We start from the raw sequence: 17517 nt of genomic DNA, 5'->3' as shown, positions 1-17517 counted from the left end.
TTACTACACAAATCAGTCAGACAAGAAGGATGCTAATTTTCTCAATCTACAAAATGAAATACTTGTGTGTGAAACATTTCTTTTATAAACACACATACACACACACACACACACACACACACACACACACACACACACACACACACCTAATAAAATCTAAACAGGGGACTTCCTACTTGTTCAAAGATGATGTCAAAGGTGATCTCAGGAAAATAATATCTTTAATTAGACTTGAAATTTTTAAATTTTTGTTTTATTGTCAGGGTGATGTATAGTTGTATATTTTCTTTCCTTTAGGCAACAAGTCATCATAAACTGACAAATTCTGCTTTCCTTTGAAAAATGTAAATGGGATAACTATTTGTTTCTCATCTCTCTAGGAAGGCTGGAAGAAAGAAAGCTGGAGCTCAAAATATTATGGGTTGTTTTGGCAGTTTGATCAGCCAGCTGTTGATTGGACTTCCACAGAACTAGCCAGGAATATCAGCAGCTCACTCAGCATCTGTGTTCTGAATGATATCGTAGGGTAAAATCCCCACTCTAGTTTCTTGGCAGCTTGAGAATCTCATACTAAGATGAAAACATGGATCTCAATGCCTAAATGAACTGCTGGAATATATTGGAGCTGTGTGAGCCACCATGAGATCTGAGCACATCTCTGAATTTCAGTCAAAACTGTAACTGGTATTCACCACCCAAGAAATAGTGACTCGCTGTGAAACACATTTTTAATTGGTTCAAAGATCTAAAATTCCATTATCCCTAACAAAAGAATATTTGCAGGGTTTTTTTTCCAACCTTTCATCTGCTTATGATTACTTCCTAATAAAAATAGCAACATAAGTGTTGTTAACTCTTATTATTTAAATTAAAGTACTAGATTGGGAAGCAAGCAGAAAGAAATTACTTTCACTAGCAATAGGTATTTAAATTTCAAAGACGATACAGAAAGACATATTCTTGTCCTACTTCCAACATTTTCATTTCTATTCAATGGAAATGTTTGATATTATATCACAAATCCCAGTTTTAGAAAGCAAGGATGTAGACATAGGATGAGCTGTCCAGAAAGATGACAAAAGAAATGCTTGCTAATAGAATATGTCTAAAACTGGAGCAGGAGATGAATAGGTGAATTGAGCCACCATATGCTCAGAAAATTAAGTAAAATTATGCCACATTGCAAAAATGCTTATGTGATTTAACTACATAACAACTTGTCTAGGAATGCAAAGAAACAAAAATAGAAATTAAATCATACTTTGCTGAATCATTTATGGAGAACTGAAAAGTTTAGGAATTATCATGTGAACTTGGTATTTCAGGAGAATAATTCAATTTCATAATTACTCCTGGAAGTCTTTATTACCTCCAGATCTTATGGAAAACATTACATGTTCATATAAAAATGAGTCAAATATATATGTACATATTCATACATACTTGTATATATGTATATTTATTATGTATATACACACACATGTACATATCTGGTTACTTACTAGGAAATAAAGATATGCTTCATGGCTAATGCATAGTGTCTCAGAAGTAGTAGACTATACATTGATAAAAATCATGCTCCATATTGAATATCTTATGCAATATTATGAAATTGGATATCAGGGAAAGCATAGTTAAAATAGTTAAAAGTGAGGTTTGGGGTCTGTAAAATATAGATCTTCTTAAACCCCTGGTTTTTTAGAAATCAAAATGTGAAAATTTTTAACTATGCAAAATTACATAAGCTATGTGATAATAGCTAAAGAAAGTGCATTTTTGTGTAAAGTCTGATACTCTTATTGCAATTAAAACGTAATTCTAATTTCACAACAGTTCATTGAGCACTTATTTATGTGAAGCCTGAGGAATTTATAACATTTCCTTTTGCATCCTCATAGAAATGCTCTGAGGTACTGAAAGTAGCCTTACATATGATGAGATAATCTAAAATGATTAAATAATCTAAAACAAGAATATTATATAACCAGCCCAATGAAAAAAAGCTAGTTATTCCAGACTTTATTATTTTTAACCCCATGATACTAAAAAAAGACTATATGTCATTCTTATCACTTTATTCATCCTCAAACTCTTTTTTAAGAACTAGACAAATATTCATACCACCAAGGTTTTACGTACAGGAGAGACAACCAGATCTACAACAAGGCTCACTCTTACGATGATGCGTGCGGAGACTTGACTTTTCACACTTAGTATACATAGTCAGAACATATATGTTACATTTGCTCGATTAATGGAGCATGGGAAACAAACATCCCAGTGGCTGGTTTGTTAAGTTATATGTGTCATCAGAGCTGCTAAAGCACCTAGAACTGTGAGTGGGAGAAAAGGATGGCATGGAAGGAGAGACTGGGTCCTATCAAAAGGCCTCTGCAACTGGCTAGGCATTCTAATGCTATGTTTAAGAGGAGTGGAGAGAGTGGGCATCCTTATCTCGTTCCTGATTTTAGAGGGAATGGCTTTAGCTTTTCACCATTAAGTATAATACTAGCAGTGGGTTTGTCATACACAGCCTTTATTATATTGAGGAATGTTCCATAGATTCTTAGTTTCTCCAGAGCTTTTAACATAAAGGGGTGTTGGATCTTGTCAAATGCCTTTTCCGCGTCTATTGAGACAATCATGTGATTTTTGTCCTTGCTCCTGTTGATGTGTTGAATTATAGTAATTGATTTGCGTATGTTGAACCAGCTTTGCCTCCCCGTGATGAATCCTGTTTGATCATAGTGTATAATTTTTTTGATGAGTTGTTGTAGACGGTTGGCCAGTAGTTTGTTGAGAAGTTTTGCATCGATGTTCATCAAAAAAATAGGTCTATTGTTCTCTTTCTTTGATGAATCTCTGTCTGGTTTGGGGATGAGGGTTATACTGGCTTCATAGAATGAGTTTGGTAAGGAACCTTCATTTTCAATTTCGTTGAAGAGCTTGAGGAGTATTGGTGTGAGCTCTGCTTTGAAGACCTTATAGAATTCAGCTGTGAATCCATCTGGCCCTGGGATTTTCTTAGGTGGAAGTTCTCTAATTGCCATTTTTATTTCAGAGCTTGAAATAGGCCTGTTGAGTTGGGTTAGTTCTTCTTGGCTCTGTGTGGGTATGTTAATAATGGCTAGGAATTAATCCATTTCTTCTACATTCTCAAATTTGTTGGCATAAAAGTTTGAGAAGTATTCCCTCATGATATTCTGGATCTTGATCATTTCTGTCATGATATTACCATTTTCGTCTGCGATTTTGTTTATGTCCATATGCTCTCTTCTTTTTTTGGTAAGATTTGCTAAGGGTTTGTCAATTTTGTTAATTCTTTCAAAGAACCTACTCTTAGTATTAGAATTCCTAGCCAGTGCAATAAGGCAAGAAGCAAGCATAAAGGGGATCCAAACAGGGAAAGAGGAAGTGAAACTTTCCCTCTTTGCAGATGACATGATTCTGTATTTAAAGAATCCTATAGACTCTACTCCCAAGCTCCTTGAGCTGATTCAAAACTTTGGAAGGGTAACAGGGTATAAAATTAACCCTCAAAAATCAACTGCCTTCCTCTATGCCAATAGTGAGAGGAACAGGGCAATAATCAGGAAAGCAACTCCTTTCACAATAGCCTCAAAGAAAATAAAGTACCTAGGAATTACCTTAACTAAGAATGTAAAGGACCATTTTGATGAAAACTTTAAAACCCTAAAAAAGGAAATTAAAGCAGAAATGAGGAAATGGACAAACTTCCCATGCTCCTAGATTGGAAGAATCAACATTGTGAAAAATGACAATCTTGCCAAGAGCTATCCACAAATTCAATGCAATACCCATCAATATCCCAATGGCATTCTTTAAAGAAATAGAAGAGGCAATTCAAAATTTCATATGGAATAATAAAAGACCCCGTATAGCAAAAACACTTCTTAGCAGAAAGAACAGCGCTGGAGGAATTTCAATACCAAACTTTAGACTCTATTACAGAGCTATAATTATCAAAACAGCTTGGTACTGGCATAAGAACAGGCCTGAAGACCAATGGAATAGAACTGAAGACCCAGATATTAAACCACAGACCTATGGCCACCTAATCTTTGACAAGGGAGCCAAAAAAATAGAATGGAAGAAAGACAGCCTCTTTAACAAGTTGTGCTGGCAGAACTGGTTAAGCACCTACAGAAAACTAAAGTTGGATCCTTCTTTGTCACCCTGCACTAGAATTAACTCCAAATGGATCAAAGACCTGGAGGTAAAAGCTGACACACTGAAAACTTTACAAGAAGGAATAGGGGATATACTAGGCCTTCTCCGCACAGGTCGAAACTTTCTTAACAAGGACCAAGAATCACAACAAATCAGAGAAAGGCTGGATAAGTGGGACTGCATTAAACTGCGGAGCTTTTGTATGGCAAAGGACATAGCTAGTAAATTAATTAGGAAGCCTACAGAATGGGAGAAGATCTTCACCAACCAAACAAGGGACAAAGGCCTCATATCTAAAATATATCAACAACTCAAAAAATTGAATCACTCCAAAACTAATCTCCAAAGTAACAACCATCCCATTAAAAAATGGGCCAAAGACTTAAAGAAAGTCTTCTCTGAAGAAGAAATAAAAATGGCCTATAGACACATGAAGAAATGCTCCACATCTCCGGTCATAAAAGAAATGCAAATCAAAACAACTCTAAGATTCCACCTCACTCCAGTTAGAATGGCCAGGATCAGGAAAACGAATAATAACAGATGCTGGAGGGGATGTGGCCAGAAGGGATCACTACCTCACTGTTGGTGGGAGTGCAAACTCATTCAACGACTATGGAAAGTAGCATGGCAGTTCCTCAAAAGGCTAAACATAGAGCTCCCCTATGACCCAGCAATTCCACTACTTGGCATTTACCCAACCATCCAGAAACAAGGGCATACTAAATCCACTAGCACAACAATGTTTATTGCAGCACTATTTACCATAGCAAAGATATGGAACCAACCTAGATGTCCCTCAGTTGATGAGTGGATCAACAAGATGTGGTATTTGTACACAATGGAATTCTATGCTGCTGTCAGAAAGAATGACATCGCCCCATTTGTTAGGAAATGGAAAGACTTAGAAAAAATCATATTAAGTGAAGTAAGCCAGACTCAAAGGAACTTAGGCTGAATGGTTTCCCTCATTTGTCATAATCAGTAGAAACCTTGGGCTCTACTAGCAGAGTTCTTCTATAGAGCAAAATCTTGATACATAAGGACATATAGTATGAAGCTAATTGAAAGGACCTCCAGGATATTGAAACAAAAGCCATATAACGAATGACTGTTGTCCTTAATGTACTATGTTATCTCTCATCTCCTTTGCTGTCCCTTAGGTATCTCATATTGTTACAGTATCTCACTTTGTTATCTGATATATTGAATTTATTTGTATTTAGTTATTTGAAATTTGATAGGGAAGGGGGGAAAACCAAGATGGGGGAGGGTGGGGGGAGGGTAATGGGGACCAAGACATGTGAAAGGGTATCAATGTATGTGAATTAATGCACCTTCTATCTGGCAAATATCATGTAACCTTTTTATTAATTACAATAAAAAATACAAAGAAAGGTCTCTGCAATCAGCCCAGCTCCGCTCTCTATAATCATCTTATATTCACCTTTGATTTGTCACAATACAAAGACCTTTCAATCAGCAATTCTCCCTCTGTCTCTGTCTCTGTCTCTGTCTCTCTCTCTCTCTCTCTCTCTCTCTCTCTCTCTCTCTCTCTCTCTCTCTCTCTCTCTCTCTCTCTCCCCGTCTCTCTCTCCCTTTCTTTCTTTCTTTTTATTGCCAGTCCTGGGGCTTGAACTCAAGGCCTAGGCAACCATCCTTGAGTTTTCTCAAGGCTAGCACTCTAGCTCTTGAGCCACAGCACCACTTCTGGCTTTTTCTGTGTATGTGGTACCGAGGAATTGAGCTCAGGGAGCTCATGCTAAACAAGCACTCTACCATTAGCTATGGCCCAACCATTCTTTTAAGTAGAATAGTGAACATTGAAAATTCATAGCCCTCGTAATTACTGACTTAAGCTATCAAAAACACTAACTTAAAAATATCAAATGAATTTGCATGCTTTATTTTTATGGCCCTTGAAAAGAGATCCTGGTATTTATTAATGTTTAACGTTTATCCTCTAGTGTTAAAACATTCTCAAGCCAAGACAGATGCTCAAAGATTTACTAATCACTTTTCTGACATCAATTATGTCCAGTTCTGTTTTAATGTGAGCTGATGGTACTTACTGCTTAGAATAAAGTCTTAGTCTTCTGAGGCAAACAGAAGTAAATTATTCTTTCTTGTGCAATTATATGTGTATTCAACATTTCTGAGTCACTTTTGTGCATCATCTTCTCTCGCAGAGTAAAGATGCATCCTATTTGACAGTTCCCATTGATCTTCGTCAAATTTCATCCTGACTTCAGAATTCTAATGGAGATGTATGTTTGCTTGCCTTTGTTGATAACATAAAATAATAAATTTTATTTGTAGATGTAAAATAGTGGAAAAATGCATTCTTTAAGAACTGTAAACTATCTTAACCTAGATATTGACCTTTCTCAAGCAGATATAATTTTTTTCAAAGGTATTTTATTAAGTCGACCTGATTTCTTTTTTACAATTACAAGTTTTATTAAATTTCTGGTCATACCATTGAAAAAAGAATATTTTACCACTTCAATATAGATCAGAATTAAAAAAAAACAACAAATATATCGCTTGGTCAATTTTAAATTGCTTCAGTTAGTTTCCCAACTCTGTTACTGCCAACCTCACTATAACCAGAATTAAATATCTTTAAATGGAAACCTTCAAATTAGAAATAAAATACTGGCAAAGAAATATCAGAGGATTCATTAATTTTTTTTAATATTAGATGGATGGTTTTCTTTTCTCTTCACTACTGAAAATGAAGAAATCTCTGCAAATTATGTCCTTAAATGTAAAGCTCTAATTGCCAGTTTCTCCAGGACATCAATCCCTTTTTCCCAAATTTTATTTGCATCCCTTAATTGAACAAGGGAAGATTACTTGTTGACATGTCCATTTAGGCAAATCATGTGCTGTGATCAGATTGACCCCTTCCTTTGCCCTCTCTCATCTTCTCTTTCCCACTTTTTGAACAAATCTGAGAAAACTTCATTGTTCCATTTTTCACAAATGTATTTTACCAACTCTGGGTTCAGTCTTCAAATATTTCAGACCTCAACTTCAGCATAATTGCTGACACTTCAGTTAAACCCAGCAGCCAGGTACCAGTGGTCAGTGCTTGTAACCTTAGCTCTCAGAGGCTAAGATGGAACATGATTTCAAGCCTGTCAGAGGAGAAAAATCTATGAGCCTCCATCTCTAATTAACTCATGAAAAGCAGGACTGGAGTCATGGCTCAAGTGGTACAAGCAGCCTGAGTAAGAGCATGAGATAATTGAGTTCAGAACCCCAGAACTGGCCAAGAGAGGTGAGAGGGGAACTAGACAATGAACTGAGTGTTTATCTCTGTGCTGCACGTTATCAAGTCTGCAATCACTATTTTAAACAATCATGATGGCTATCGTTCAATGAAAGAGTTAATTAGGAACCTGGGGAAAACTTGTGGCCATATGGCACGCCTAACTTTCTTTAATAATATTTGTTACCATTTTTGTAATGCCCTGTTTGTACTTCAGACTGAATGATGCATTCATTGGAGGATTTTTCTAAATATATTCATATCCTTCTATTAGATGTGCAATTGAAAAAAGTTATTTCTCTAAGAATGGATTTGATAGAAACTTTTTACTTGTTGTTGTTTTTTTTATCAAAAATACCATTGCATTTTCAAAGCAATTGTTTGAAGCAATCAGTTAAGTATCTGAATTTTATATATAGTTTCTTATTTTTTGGTTGCTCAAAGAAAGTCTGGCTACAGTATCCTGCTGCTTTGAAATGAACAGAAGCAAGGAAATATAAAGGCAATTTAACTTTAAATAAACCTAGTGCTTAGCAATGCTCAGCAGTCATAAATGAATACATTTTAGGAGCTATGAATACTTTATCAGAGCCATTGTCCTTTTTTAACATATTTCAGAGGCCTTTCAAGTACAATAATTCTGAATGATGTTCACTTAAAGTTCTTTCCAGACACTGCCCTCAAGTCCAAAGCCTAAGAAGAGATCAAGATGAATACGATTATCATTCCACTACAACACAGAATAATAAATTCCCACATCTGCAAGTTCTAGCATGTACATTGTGTGTGTGTGTGTGTGTGTCCACGTGCGTGAAGCAAAATTAGGCCTATACTTTCAGATGAGAGACACGGGTGAAAATTTATATCTTTGATGTAATTGTGGACTCAAGTCAAAGTTAATTAGCACACTTTATTCAGTCAAAGTAGAACACTGCATAAAACCTAGTCCAAATATTTCTATACCACGGGACTCTAATAAGATATTCAATTTTCCATACTATACTTCAGATTCAATCCTCTTCCCCAAGGAAGGAAGCAATGGAACATTCCATTTATGAGAACATGATTGAAATGCGCTCTGTCTATATGCAAAGTTCACAAGGAAAACCACTTAAAACTATTGCAAGTAGTAATTTTAAAATGGCGTAAGTTGCAGCCAGGTATTGGTGGCTTGCACCTGTAATCTTAGCTCTCAGGAGTCTGAGATCTGAAGATCATGATTCAAGACTCACATGAGCAATATAAAACAATAAAGTGCTACAAGTGGAGTTGTGGCTCAAGTGGCAGAGTGCTTTCTTGAAACAAAAAGCTCAGGGATAGTACTGAGTTCAAGTTCCAAAACTGGCACAAAATGGGCAAGACAAATAAGAAAGGAGGTGAATGTGAACAAAGTTACCTTTGTCTTGTATATATGTGAATTGGGGAAGGGAAGGGGAATTCCAAAAACAGCTGAACAAAGGGTGAACTGATGCAATAGTGATATATACTAGACATGATGTTGGAAATGAACTTGACAACTTGGGCAGGAGGGAAGAGGGGAGTGAGAAAACGAGGGAGGGTCTAAACTGTTCAAAAAGAAACTAAGTTACGTAACTGTAAACACTGTACATCACCTTAAAAATAATTTTTAAGTATTTTGTATGCTTGCATGGAAAAATCACCGTGAAACCACACATTGTACAAATGATTTGTGTTCATGTGACTTGTGAGAAAAAGCACACAACAAGTAAAATGATAGATTTATGTTTAAAAAATAACTGTATATGGTCACTAAGTAGAGGAAATCCCCCCAAAAATATTACTTTTAGTTTTAAATCACTTTCTTTAAAGTTGTCACATAACAGTGCTCTGTTAGAAGCCATATTCAACAATATATGATGCACTCCATAAAGCCTAATCAAGGAAACAGAAACAAGTAATGCACTAGAAAGTTTGTGATAAAATATGTGCAGAGTTGTATAAAACTCCTTTGCATAAGCAGAGGACCACAAGGAAAAGATTCCCTAAGAGGATTCCATCTGGTCTTATTTTAACACATAAAGCATTTTGGAAAGTCTCAAATGGCTTTTGTGGGGGTATAGAACTCTCAGCCTCACATTTGATAAGCTGAATCACACCCCTACCTCTGTTTGATACTGATTACCTCTGGGATAGTATCTCCACATCCAGTTTCCCTCCATGGAGCTGAAGTCTCATGGATGGACCTTTCTGCTGGCCTGCAACCATGTTTCTCCCCGTCTCAGCCTCTACTAGCTTGGAATGGCAGCATATGCCTCTATGCATTATGCTATGGTTTCAGAAGAGAGTGTCTCAAGTAGATACAATTCCAAATGAGTTTTATTTGATTGGTTAGGTTATTGCTACCTGAAAACTTGCTTCCTTTTTCCAACCTCTTTCATTTCACCTGATCTGTTACTAGTTTTAATTTACAGCAGCTTCAAGGGTATAATGTGAAACGGAGAGATGCAAATAAGGAAAGATAAAATATAAAGTGGATTGGGGTCGGGAGTTTGGCCTAGTGGTAGAGTGCTTGCCTAGCATGCACCAAGATCCAGGTTTGATTCCCCACCCCACATACATAGAAAAAGCCAGAAGTGGTTCTGTGGCTCAAGTGGTAGAGCTCTAATGTTGAGAAAGCCCAAGGACAGTGCTCAGGCCCTGAGTAAAAGCCCCAGGACTGGCAAACAAGCAAACAAATTGATTAATATATAAAATAGAAAGTTGATCATACTTACCAATTGCATCCTTTTAAAGCGTTTCCGTGAAACGTTGGTAATAGTCCTAGGCTTTAAAGACCTAAAAGTACTAAGATATAAAATTATATAGAATACCCTAATATAACTTTCTAATAAAAGCAAAATAGAAAAAAAAGTCCTTTATAAAAGATGTGAAATGTTTATTGTATGCCCAAAAGTCTAAAAGACAAAGGAAGACTTCAAATAATGACTCAGAAAAAATAATTATTTTGTGTATAAGAGAAAATCATAAAGACCTAGTTCTCTCAGTTACAAAAGTCCTAAAACTCTAGTCCTTTTAGTATCCTAAATTGAAGTTCTTGAAGGAATGAAGCCAATAAAATTGTCAATCACAACTAAGGAAAGAAGGATAATTGTCTTTTCTTGTGCTAAGATTAAGTTCGGGCAAATTAACTACATCAGGAGAAGACAGATGGGGATAAATGAAAAATATATGAGACTTGTTCATCATATGAGGGCAAATGCTCACTCTCAGAAAATCCTTAGTGTTAATGCGTAGAATTAAAGTGTAGGAAGAGATTGATTACACCTTTGTGACCAAAGGAAAGGAAGACCTAGGAAGATAACCATAACCAAAACCTGCTAATTTGGCCTCTGGTTGAGGTTCAACACAAGACTCAGACTTCTAACAGAGAAACGGTTTGACCTGGTATGTTGCATATATATGATCGCTGTGGAGTAGAGAATTGTCACCATTTAGTTAATATATGAAAATGAGAATAATGCCAAGTCTAAGACTAAATCTATTCTCTCTAAAGAATATACACAATGCCTTGTATAACATTTGTTTTTACTTTACAAATAATATATATAAAGCATATTTAAAATGACATTCTGCTTCAAGATAGTGTCATATATATATATATAGTTTTATAAATGATTTCTTTGTCATCAAGTTTATAAGACTGTAAAGGATCTCAGAAATAAATATCAAGGGAATTTTAAGATTTCAAAATCCATATGATAGAGAATGGAAAGATATGTGTGAATATGCATGACAAGAGAGAGTTCAAAGGGGTTGTGGAGAGTTATTTGTGTACAAATTTTATTTTTATACAGAATAAAAGATAAATCTGCATTCTTGCTCACTCTTCCTGTTAAAGAACTAAAATTCACATTGTAACACATACAATTCAAAAAGCAGCTTGAATTAACATAATTTATGCTCTCAGAAAATTTTGAAAGAAACACTTTAGATTGAAAAGTGAAAATATTCCAAGTGTTTTAAATAAGAATTTAAAGAATGAAGATTAGGTCAGGTACAATGGAGAGTATGATGAAATATCCACAATTATTTGCAGTGGTGAAGAGCAAAAGCTTTGGGGTCAACATAGTTTATAAATGGCTCATGGTGAGAACAAGATTTGTCTACAGTTGGTGAGGAGTGGAAACAGCCAGATCTAACGTTTGGAGAACACAATGGAAAGATAAAAGTCAATATTTTTTTCTGATTTCTAATGTCAAGAGCACCATACTTTAAAGAAGAAATATACTAGTTTGGGATATTTCTGGGTCTCAGATGGTTTTCTGGATGAAATGACAGCCACCTGGGCCTTGAAAATAAAAAAAAAATTTTTCCTGAGCACTAAGGATTGATTCTTAAATTACTCAAGTATACACAGACTGATTCCAAAAACATATCAAAATGTCTGGGCCAGGAACAGAAGCATGTAATTCACAAGTATGAAATAAAAATGCTAAACATCTGAAAATACTTTTGGCTTCCATGTCAACAAATTAATATTAAAACCAAAATGTAAAAGTATTAATTTTCACATTTATATTTAATTAGTAGTAAAGACAATTGTCAAATAGGTCAGGGAGTAAGTCCTCTTACCTACTCTTTTTAATATAAATACACAGGGTAATTTAATAAAATGCTTTGAAATCCTCAAATGAATATTTTTCTATGCTATAGCTAGGAGTTAGTTGGAATATGTATGTATTTGCCTTCAAAGAATTTTGAAAAAAAATAATAGAAACAAACAAAACTTACAAATGATGTTTTGGAAATAATCTTAAAAAAGTAGAATTGGGAGAACTATGTTTTAACAGGAAGCTCAATTTATTTTAACTACTCTGTTTGAAACAAAATTTGAGAACAGAAGGCAGATGGTCTGCTATGGAAACATTCCTGAAGGAGACCCATTATCTAAGAGCCTAGTCTAAAGAAGGAAAATTTGAAGATTATGTCTAAAATACCTACCAAGGAAAACAATCATGGGAAAACATATCTCAAGTATGTCTTAATATCGTTTTCTGTTCTTTCTCTTGGTTGTAGGCTCACTAGATGAATTTCTGATAATAGAGTTGTCTACTTTTTTAATTAGGAAGAGATATCATCTGCTCTCTCAAGAACTATGATCTGCTTGGTAATTAGATTTATATTTTATTAAAATGCCTTTGTTTTTGTAAAGTTTGCTTTGACTCTGACATTTTAAATCACTTCTAACTTTAGAATAGCTTTAGATGATTAAAAAAATTGTTGCCTAGGAGGGCACAGTGGTTTACACCTGTAATCCTAGCTAATCAGGAGGCTGAGATCTGAGGACAGAGATTCAAAGCCAGCCAGGGCACAAAAGGACCTGAGACTCTTATCTCCAATTAACCTCTAGAAAACAAGAAATTGGGCTTAGCTAAGGGTAGGGCATGGCCTTGAGCTGAAGAGCTCAGGGACAGCGCCCAGATGGAGTTCAAGCCCCGTGACTCACACACATACACACAAAAAAAATTGTTGCCTAGGTTAAACATAATTCTTATGTGTTCCTTGCAGTTTTCCCTGTTGTTAACATCTGAAGCTACTATATAAAATTTGTCATAATTAAAGAATCAATTCTTGTGCCTTGCCATTCAGTAAACTACAGTCTATTACTATTTTTGGCTTTTTATAAGGAACTGAGGCTTCTATATTTAATAATGCATTATAAATAAACCTTACTCAAGCTTTAGAAAATGATTTATTTAATAATGAAAATATCTAAAAAGATGAAGCACTAGTGCAGAGGCCAACACTAAATCAGGAATTCTGATAAAGTAAAAAACAAAAGTTGCTCTGAGATTCTATTATTCAGTTAAGTGTCTGATAAAATTACAAAAGCTTTATTACTTTTGTAGGAAGTTATAGGGAAATAGGTATTCTTTGTTCATTGCTTATAGACATGTAACTGCTAATACTGTCATGGAAAATGAATTGGTAATATATACAAAAAAAACCACAAAGGCACACAATCCTTTATTTGCCATGACTACCATTCCATTCAATACAGAAAAATAAATCCCTACATGCAATTGTTATAAGTATGTAAGGAATTTAAGAATGTATATGTGTAGATGGCTAGAAAAGTTAGCATATTTATGCATAAATATCTACAGGGGAAAAAAGAAAATCATGTCAACATTCTGGTAACCTTTTTAATCTGAACAAAGGTGTATGCTTTTAAATTAGAAATAGTGGTAAAAAAAATAACAGTTTGATAATTAAACAAATAAAATTGTGATTTCAAGTCAAGTTTAATCAGCCCACTCTTTGATTTATTCAGTCAAATAGAACACTAGGTAAAGATATGTGTATTTGTTTCTTCAAAACCTAGCTTGACAATTCACATATCATTTGACCTTGGGTATGATTCAAACTTTCCTCACGGTATTTCAGATAAGGTCAACATCACCTATTGCTTTGCCCAATGATTTTACAAAGGCAAAACTAAATGGGTATATGATTATTACAATTTTCTGATTATGTTAATAAAATAATCAAGGAATCAGTATGCTCCCACATCGAGCATGTACTAAACAAAGATCAACTATAAGAATTAAAAAGTTAGTAGATAGTGGGATCTTTAACTCACAAATATTTACTCCTTACACTCTTCCTAAATGGGCACAATGAAATTTACTTTTCCACTGATTTCAGGATTCATCATAAGATTTTCTTTGACAATTGGAATATAAGCAGAAATATGCAGCACAAAATTCATTTCTACACCTACACAAACTTTGCTAGGAGATAATGGCATTATGGATTCTATAAATTTTCTAAGTTCTGAGGAAACAAATTACCAGAAACTGGGAGCCTAAAAATATATATTCACAGTTTTAGAGGCTGAAAGACCACAAATAACGAGCTTCATCTCAGGACTGTAAAATGGAATCTTTTCCACTTATCTCCTCTAGTTTTTGATGTTTGGCTGACTATCAGTTATGGATTTTGGCTCATGAAATCATCACCTTTGTCTTTGCCTTCATTGTCTCTTGGTGTTTTTCTAGTATACATACATATTTCTCTAAGTCACATTTCTCTTCAATCAAATGATATGGTGACCCATGAGATTGTCTTAATATTCCAGAACAACTTTGCCTGAAATAACTGTGTAATGGTCTGCATCCAAAGGCCACATGCCATGGAAGGCTTTTGACATGAATGTGGAAAGAAAGAGAGGGAATGACTAAAACCCCTAGCACAAGTCAGCAGAAAAGTGGATTGAAGTAGAATTTTTCATATCATATTAGAAAACCAAATCTAGAGAAATGGAATATTTAAATATCGGAGACAAAGTTTAAACTTTTGAAAGAGAATTTTAAAGAAATTTTCTCCAGTTTCAAATAAAAAAAACTTCCTTAAGCAAGTTTGCAAGACCCAAAATAGCAAAAAAAAAATCTCTGAACAATCTCTAGCAGGAAGAACAATGTTGGAGAAATATCAATATCAAATTTCAAACTCTATTAGAAAGCCATGAAAACAGCTTGGTATTGGCACATGAAAAAACCTGAAGACCAATGGAATAGAAGACCTAGAAATAAACTCACAGGTTTATAGCTACCTAATATTTGATAAGTGAGCCAAAAACACGGGTTGGAAGAAAAATAGCCTCTTCAAAAAATGTTGCTTAGTAAAATTAGCTATACACTGATTTCAGGATACACATGTGGAAAACTGAAGGTAGATCCTTGTATAGCACCCTGCATTCAAATCAATTCTAAATGGATCAAAGATCTCAATGTAAGGCCAACTAACATGAAAATATTACAGGAAGGGATAGGGGAATCACTAGCTCTCCTATACACTGGTTGACACTTACTAAATTAAGATAAAGAATCACAACAAATCAAAGAAAGGCTGTTTAAAGGAATTGTACCAAATTGAAGAGCTTCTGCATCTTCTGCATGGTAAAGGACATAGCTAGCACAGTAGCAAGCCTACAGAAAAGAAGATTTTACCAACCATACATCAGACAAGGGCCTCATATCTAAAATATAATTAGAGCCAAAGAAAAATTGTAACCCCTAAAATGAACATATAAGAAACAACAACCAAATTAATAGTCTCAAGACATAAAGATAATTTCTCAGAAGAATTAAGAATAGTTAATATATGCTTGAAGAAATATTCAAAATATGTGGCCATAAAGAAATGCAAATCAAAACAACATTGAGATTCCACCTTACTCCAGTTAGAATGGCCATTGTCAAGAAAAATAACAATAATAGATGTTGGCAGGGATGTGGCTGAAACTGAGTTCTGCTACACTGTTGGTGGAATGTAAATTTTGCAGTGTAATTACACCGTTAAGTACTAAAATTTACTCAACTACTCTGGAAAGCAGTATGAAATTTCCTGAAAAGTTTAAACATAGAGCTTCCCTATGACCCAGCAATTCTACTCCTGGGCTTTATCCAATGGACCAAAAACTAGACCACACTAAAGCCACCAGAACCACCATGTTTACTGCAGCATTGTTCACTGTTTACCACAGCCAAGATAAGGAATCAACCCACATGCCCCTCAGTTGAAAATGTGATACACACACACACACACACACACACACAAATGAATTCTACTCCTCCATCAAAATGAAAGATATTGTAATATATGTCAGAAAATGAAAAGACAGGAAAAGTTATGTTAAACAAAGTAAATCAGACCCAAAGAAATGTAGGCTTCATTGCTTCCCTCATTTATCATAATTAGAATGTGTCTATAAATCCACAATAAACACAATGGATAGCAAAAAGACAAAAATACACTGGAACATGGTAAATTATAAAGGTCTCTAGACACACAAAGGTAGATATTCTTAAAAAAGAATCACAAAGGCTCAGTAGCTATGAGCATATGATCATATAAAATAATAGTTAAAAGGTAGATATTCTTAAAAGAGAATCACAAAGGCTCAGTAGCTATGAGCATATGATCATATAAAATAATAGTTATCAAAATGAACTGCAAGACATGGAAAAAAAGTCATTTTTTCTTCTATTTTCTTTGTCCCCATTTTTGGTTTCCTGTATATTTTGTCTTATTTGCAATTTTATGTATTTTAGGGAATGTAAGGGGCAGCATTGAAATGGAGAGACAAAGGGTGATCAAAGTAGCAGCGGTTACTCATTAGACACTGTGTTGAAAAGGAACTGTAGAACTTGGGACTTGGGACAGGAGGGAAAAAGTGTAAAAAAGCAAGGGAAATGGTGACACTTTTAAAAAATGTACTCATTATCTCAATTATGTACCTGTAACCTCTCTGTGCATCACCTTTATAATAATTATAAATGTATAAATATATATTAAAAGCAAATACTTCATAGATTTCCACAAAAAATTCATAAAATTCAAAAGTAGATCTGAGGCTCAAGGAGTAAAACACTGATCTTTAGCAAAAGAAGCTCAGTGCCTGAATTCAAGCCCCTAGGATAAACACACCTATACACATACATAAAAATATATTTACATATCTATGTATACATTTATATATGTATGTATAATATGCATATATATGCACAGAGCAACTCTAGGTTGAAGCATTGAAAAAGATCTATCCAAATCTTCAAATGAAAAATATGATTGCTGTATACATCAGTGTGTTAAATAAAATAGATAATAATTTTAATAAAATGATGGCATTTGTTGAAATTGGTTTACAGAACAAGTTTGAAGTATATAAGGCAGCCTGGCAGGACTTAGGAAGGAGTTAACACTGAAATCTTGAGACAGAATTTCTTGCAGAAAATTGAATTTTTGCTCTTAGGACCTCCAACTGATTGAATTAGGTCCATCCGTACTAGGAGGCTAATCTCCTTTACTTAAAGTCAAATGACTGTAGATCTTAGACATGTCTTCATAATACCTTCACAGAAATAACCAGATTAGTGTTTGATGAAATCACTGGGTAGAATAGCCTGATGAGTGGCTTAGAAAATACCATCACAGCAAGACATAACACTCAATCCACATCTTGTTAGCCAACACTTAGGTGTAAGCCTAACATTCTGAAATAAGTATGGAAGAAAGGGAAAAAA

The sequence above is a fragment of the Megascapheus bottae genome, chromosome 14 (genome assembly GCF_031878675.1).
Source record: "Megascapheus bottae isolate mThoBot1 chromosome 14, mThoBot2.hap1, whole genome shotgun sequence".
Lineage (NCBI taxonomy): Eukaryota > Metazoa > Chordata > Mammalia > Rodentia > Geomyidae > Megascapheus > Megascapheus bottae.
This window is presented reverse-complemented; position numbering follows the sequence as displayed.